The sequence below is a fragment of the Pezoporus flaviventris genome, unplaced genomic scaffold, assembly GCF_033815535.1.
Source record: "Pezoporus flaviventris isolate CSIRO_AGI_PZ_B2104156 unplaced genomic scaffold, CSIRO_AGI_Pfla_v1 ptg000006l, whole genome shotgun sequence".
Taxonomy (NCBI): domain Eukaryota; kingdom Metazoa; phylum Chordata; class Aves; order Psittaciformes; family Psittacidae; genus Pezoporus; species Pezoporus flaviventris.
Genome location: NW_026892554.1, coordinates 10,770,810 through 10,778,162, shown reverse-complemented (window position 1 = coordinate 10,778,162; position 7,353 = coordinate 10,770,810).

Below are 7,353 nucleotides of genomic sequence, written 5' to 3'. Positions count from 1 at the left end.
TTTTTGTTTAATTTTATGTTTTGCTAAGTGCCACCAAGGGGCCTCTTGTTCATGGTTTTCTGCTCCCCTTTTATGTCAGATCTGATACTTTTCACCACAAGGTGAGTTGATTCAGGTCGCTGATCTGCCAGGAAACTTTCTTCCTCGCTGAAGGCTTTGTTTCCCCTGCCAAAGGCATTCCCTTTGTTGCGTGGTGAGCTGTGGTTACCTCTAACACAAGTGCTGGTGTCTGAGTGGGGTGGGAGGGAGCAGAGCCACCTAGTTAGTTAAGCTGTGGTCAGACTTCCCAGACAGCTTCTGCATCTGAAACGACCTGGTAGATTGCAAGTGGCCAACAGCCAGTGTTGCTTTTCCTGCCCACATCCTCCTGCCCATGTGCCAGAATTCATGGGACTGAGTGATGAGCTGCTTCAGGGAGCTGCTGCAGGTGGAAATTAACTGATTATAGCTACTGTAATTTCTTACTATCATTAGATTTTAGCTTTGGGATAAATCAGAGGCGCTTTCTCAGTTGTTTTGTAACAGAGCTGCTCTTTTTAACTGGTGGCTCAGGTTGGTTTGTTTTGAACAGTTTCTTCACAGCTGTAAAAGCTGCAGAATATTTTTTAAAACTTCTTTATCTGATGGTAACTGCCCTGGAGAAGTATGAGATTAGTCACCCTACTGGCTACGTTCACAGCCAGTCTTTCCAAAGCATTGTGGAGCTGCCGTAACTAATTCCAGCCTCTTGCTCATCAGAGCCTAGCAATATTGTGCTGGGGTCCTGCAACGGGCGTTCTGAGGAGTTTTCTTATGTAACCTTTTTAGTTAAGTCTCTGACTAGCCTTGAGAGCTAAAAGCTCCAGGTTAATTGATCATAAATGTGCCCCAGTGACCTTTGGCTGCCCCTTTTTCAGGACTAATTAAAAAACAGAAAAACACCAACCAAACATGTAAAATTTCACACATGTACTTGCTTTGCTGACCAGGTTTTTCACAATACATTGTTCTTCTAAGCTATTCCTTGAGATAAACGTTTTCTATTGTCGTAATGAAGGCTCCTCATAAAGGTTTTAAGCTGTACAAAGATTTCAGCCATGAGCTAGCTAGCTTGCTGATCACCTAGCAATGGGGACTAGGATTCAACAGCTTAAACAGTAATTATTTCAGCATTGCTAGGCATTTGGATGGTCTCCAAATTGGAAACAAACTACACTTCTTCAGTTCCTGTTATTTTCTCTGCCATTTGCCAAGCCCCAGCTACCTATGTCTATAGTGTTTCTTCTGACACTTTAGATTTAGCAATAAATTTTGTTTTATTTTTTTAAAGCCCTGTTATGAATTAGTCAGCACTGGGACAATGTGTTTTCCTCCACTAATCCCAGGGGGTAAAGGTGTGTTAGTCTGCTGCTAGATACAGTTCTGTTTGTTCAAGTATTTCTCATTCCTATAGCAGTTTTAATATGTGTTTAACTGCTAATTTGTATGTTATTTGAGGTTAATATATCATTAAATGTGTCACATGTGGTGTGACTTTGAAGAGGCTGGTGCCCTTCTTTTTAAGTTATTTTTGTGAGGGAATAACTAATGTAGGCAGGTTATTTCATGCTCGACCAATGTTATGGACTGCCATATATTTTTTCTCAAACAACTGTCACTTTAGCTGTAAATTGCAGTATGCAAGCTTCAGTGTTTTCGTTGAACCAAGTGTCAGTTTAAATATTGTTAGCCTAGGGACAAGGAGTGCTTTTTTAATTGACTAGTTGTTTGCTGGGTTTTACAGTTCAGTAAACCCTATTTAATACCTTACCTTCCTTTTTTTTTTGTTTTCCCCCAATTAGCTACTCTAAATGCAGAATTTTTAGAGAGAGCTGGTGGAGCTTCCTAGGATGGGTTGATACTTCTTTAGCATTACAGAAGACGTGTGCTTGAGCCTGTGCTGCTAACAGGTTGAGGGCTTGGCCTGCCATGGGCAGTTGGCATTGCTACCCTATGTTGGGTGCTGTGTGTGGGACCTAGCTCTGCAGAAGGTCTCTTGCCAGTGCTTGGCTCTGCCCAAGCACCCTTCAGAGCCTGTGCAGTCATGGGCTGTGTGGAGAAAAAATGCTGCTTGCAGCAGCTTGCTGTGGTTCAGTGGATGCTCAGTTAACGAATTTATGACTTCCTGTGTATGCTCATTGTCATGGTGTCCTCATTTCCAGCTTTCAGTCTCCTAACGCTTTGTGGAAGCACTTGAAAAAGCAGATGCCTTTCTATAATAGCTCCATGATAGCTGACATTCAGAGAACTCTTTGTTTTCTCAGAATCAATATCCTCTATGGGGATGGATCAGATGTCAAGGTGCCTGCAGAGGTCACAAGGGACTGTATTTCTTCTTATGTAGAAGTGATTTCTTTTCCTTCATTATGGGGCTATAATTTAAACTTATATAATTAAGTTATATAATAAACTTATATAAATGTAACTTGGATAATGAATGCCTAAGTATTTTGAAATAGAGGCCCCAAAATTAACGATCCAAAAATCAGTATTTTTAGCAAAGTGTTACTAGCTTTTCCACTTCTTACTTTCACAGCTGGAATCTGAGCCTAGTCTTCTGTTCCAGCCCCTGTGAATGATGCCCAGGCTTACTAGGATTGTTTGTTGCTTAATATTTGCAGGGTACAATGAGCTGTGATGTGGTGCTTATTATTTGTAGGTGCTCCTGCCACTGTGGCAAACAGTGCATAGGTTTTCCTTGATTTCACCTAGGAAATCCTAATTGCTCAACACTTGCTTATACTCAGCTTTAAACGCTAGAATATGGTTTAGTATTAGAAAATAAAGTTAATGAAATTTACTTACTACTACCCTCTTTTCTCGGTTTCTTGCTCTGCTCTCTCATTTGCTTCTGTTTTCAGTTCTTTGTAGGGAGCTTGTTGCTACAGGGCTTGTGTACACTATCCACAGAGCAGGAGAGGAAGAAAAAAATAAAGAAATAGCTTGCCAGATGCTATAGAGTTCCTTAGACTTGGGAAAGAGACTTCTGCTCTGCAGGTTCAGGCACTCAAGGCTTTGCAGGGTTTGCCAGCAGGCAAGGATATCTTGCTTTGGTCCACGAGATGTCACCAGAGGGTACCAAGTAACTGGAAGTTTGTAGTAAATTGGGATTCAAGCTTGCTGTGCTGTTAGCTAAGGGGAAGCTACATGGACAGGGAGCACGGGAAAGCCCAGCATTCCTTATGCTGGCTAGACATAGAATGCTCCAGGCTACAGCACGTTCTGATCACACACCTTCCTGTCTTTTCTGTTCAATTTTCTATTTTTTTTAATGGTTTGATGGGAGACCTTACTGTAGTGGTCTAAGGCAGCGTGCTGCATTCTAGCTAGCTGAAGTGACAACAGTTGTACCACAAGGCAACGCTTACCTAATTACTGATGGATGGCAGGCAGATGGTATTTAGAGTGGGTGATTTGTGACTTCAGTGAACCTGTGTAACAGGTCACCTGGATTTGTTATTTTCTTACCTGTTTCACCTGACCCTTCCCATTAAAAGCCCCAACTGGGTATTTTTCAGGATTGCTAAATTAGTCTTCAGTTTCCGGTTTTAAATGCCTTTCTGTTCCATCTTCAAATCCACAGCTGCTACAGTTGCTATTAAAGGATTATTTGCTGTATTACATTGGATGGTTAGGGTTGGAAAGGACCTTAAGATCATCCAGTTCCAGCCCTCGCAAGGCTGAAATCAGATGAGACAGGTTGTCCTGATCTGATTAACTGGTACTGACGAAAGTGGTGATTCTGTTGTTCTCACCTCCTTACGCGGCCTCCTAGCTCCACTCTCTCCCTTGCTGTAGGTCTGGTGTTCTTCTGACATTTCAGTGATGAATTCAGCTCACTAAGCCAGCAGAAAACTGTTTTGCTGGGTGAGTTCTCATCTGACTCATTGAGTAGAACTGGCTCCTCAAGGAGCCATATTAATACCAGTATTAAGATTAATGCAAAGGAAGGAAGGAAGGAATGAGGAGATAATAATCCACTGCTTGATCTCCCTTCCCTACATGCTACATCTAATTCTTCTTTTTTTTTTTTCCCCAGGTACAAGGCAAAATAAGGGGTACAAGGCAAAATAATTTTTATAAACATAAGAACCAAGTTCATAGTCTATGGAGAGATGAACTGCTGAACCTACTCATGGCAGAGTTCAAGCCATTCCATTTTTGTCCTCCCTGTCTGGCAGAGGTTCAGGAGATGAAGGTCAGTGAAATACATGCTCTGGCACCACTTAAACTGTGCTAACATCAGCAGTTTATTGGTATTTTTCCAGACCTTTCCCTACTTTCTGAGGAATGATGCTCACAAATTTGTAATGCATCAAGGAATTCTAGTAGGTCAGCTAGGTGAGCTGAGTTGCTGGTCCAGTCTGCCCCTGATTTGACAGCTTTGGTCACTGACATACTTTGCAATCACTAACCTCCAAAAATGTCTCCTTCACACTGAGTGAACTGCTCCTGTGACCCTGGAATTTCCAAGAAATCAAGGGTAAGGGTACCTTACTGTACTCTGCCACAAGCTCTTTTATGTTCCTTTATGTTAATGACATGGTTTTTAAAAGACAAAAAAGGTACAACCTGGCTGGGAATAAACGTGCCATGACTTGTTAGACAAAACAATATAGATAGTCCAGGTTTGTGTGCTATGAATAGAGGTGCTACTAGTGTAGACATACACAAGATCTCTTACACTCCACGGAATATGAGCGGTGTGTTAGTAGGGGAGCATGAAATGAAAATACCATTACTATGTCTGCAATTAATAACTGTGGATCTTCACTACTCCTCCTTGCATATCATTACTTAATACCTTAGCCTACTGGCTATAAGTGTAAGTGGTATTTTGAGAGGGGACCTGGTCTTCAAAAGCCTATTTGGAGATCTAAGCATTTTATTGCAAAGCCAGAAGGCTTGTTAACATACATATAGCACTTACACAGACTGTAAGTGCTGTCTTACCAGCAGCCTGTGTGGAAAACTGGACTAGAAAGTGAAGGAAGGAAAGGGAACCTTTCCTCTGTTCTGCTTAAATTTAATTTGATCTAAAACCTCTTAATGAAATCTTTCCCTTTTAAGAAATGGGCATTTTATAACCAAGAGCTTGTTTTGCTAGAAAATTCCCTACCAAATCTCTGTGCAAAACTGTGTGTTTCTAGGCTATTCCAGTTAAAAAACTTAAACTACTTTGTATTGAGTGGTGAGCTTAGTCCTAGCTCTGCTCATTTATGATTAGCTAAAGAAATTCTAAGTGAAGCTTTGTGATTCGTAGTGAGACTCATCTTTATGTTGCAGAGGTGTTAGAAGCAACTGGTGTGAAATTCTAGGCACAAAATTGTAATGTTCCACAGCAACATGTGAGAGATTCCTGGTGTTGGATGGTAACTAGATTCTTGGCACTGAGCCCATCATCTTCCTTGGGTGGACATGGTTGGGATTCATCAGAACAGATGTACACTTCAAGATCAGGGAAGGGAGATGTCAAAGCTCAGGAATTCCCTCATCTCCTAATACAGGAATTCCAAAGGGAGCCTTGCTCAGTTCTCTTTCATGGAGTTGATAAAATGTTTCCATCCCATAAATAGATTTTGAATTCTGTTAGTTCATTACAGACACACAGCCAAACTCATTCCAGAGCTATGCCTGCAGAAGTTAGTTCAGAGTTCAGATAGTTAGGTTAGTGCAGGTACCCCAGTCACTGCAAGTAAGCTACTTGCTCTTTGTTGCGTATTTGTTATCTGTCAAGAACTGAAGTGGCCAAGGGAAGATGAAAGCACAAGGATTAAGCAGAAAACTTAGCTGAGTCTTGACCTCAGGAGAATTTAAGATTGCTCCTTTCCACCAAATTTTGACTGTGCCATTTTTTTTAATTTTTTTTTTTTTTAATTTGTGATAGAAGAGTAAGTGACATCCATGTGTCCAAATCCAGTGTTGTTTTTTAACCAGTAGCTTTAGGCTTGAATCAGTTTCAGCATAAAACTCATAATGAATTTACGAAATCCTCTGGAGGAGACACTCAAATAAAGCCCTACTTGTGTAATTTATATAAGCTATCCAAGCTTATACTTTGCAAATTTTTAGAGGCTTTACAGTATGAGCAACATTCATAGATGCTTCCAGCAAGAGCATCAAGTGATGGAATATGCTTATCAAAACATGCTTATCAAAGAACTGTGTTTTCTAAGAAAAAGGGCATCAGGAGAGGCTTTATTCTTGCAGCCTTATTTACTGAGCAGCAGCAAACTGAACAGACAAGATCTGCCATCTAGTTTACTCTAAGGGTACTCCAACCTCTTTCACATGAATAAACTGCATGCATATCCTAGAAAATAGTAACTAACTGCTTGTCTGTCAAAGGAAATATTCAAAAGCTCAGGAAACTGCACACAACTGAGGTTCTATGGCTTATTCCTCTTGTCAGGAGTCTCTTCAAGGCATTATGTGTTCCGTGTAGAAAGGAGAAGCAGGGGAAAGCTGGCTTTTGTACCATTCTCTCTAAAGTAAATAGAGGTCTAATAACCTTGGTGCATTAGGCCGTCCTCTTCTGGAAGCTTGGGATGGATAAGAGATTATTGGAGAGTCAAGGCTTCCTGTCTCTTCCAAGAAAGAAAACAAGTGGAGCAAATGCTATGTATTGCCACAAAAATCATGCAAAACCCCTTCACATTAGGAGGCCAGCAGCTTACTTGCAGTTGCTACTCATGCAACGATTAAAAGAACCAGAGTTTTTGAAACTGTTGTTCAGATGCATGTGATATAGCTGCAATTTTAACTCCAGTGGAGTGAGAAGAAAACTGGATGGAGTTGCTATTTCAGGGGCACAGCAAAGTTCTATTAATTATTTCTAGAAATATTTTTCAAGAATGATGTGATGAAGTTTTCAAATTTTAAATGGGAATGTACAGCAGGCTATGTCGCAAGAGCATGTATTCGAGATTCAAGAGATTTCAAATGTCCTGGAGCCATGAAGTTCACTTGGCAACCCTAAGAGAAAGTATTGTCACAGGACCGATCCTAGAAAATGCTGGCAGATCATGTTGCTGTATACATGGAAATACTTGTCTGAATGAAATCTATCCCACCAAGCGATGTGCCTTCTGCTGCATGAACGTCCTGCATTTTTTCAGTTGTCAGCACTGCACTGCCTCTGAAAATGACAGAGTATAAATGTCATGGATTATGATCATCAAATCCTTTGCCTTCATAGAACTTTCTTCAGCTCTGTCACCTTTCTATAATAGAAATGTAACATCTAAAAATAAACCAGATATTTATATGTACGTTGGTACTCGTGTTTATGTACATATACAGTGTAGCTAGTCTGAATGAGGATTTCTGCAAGCT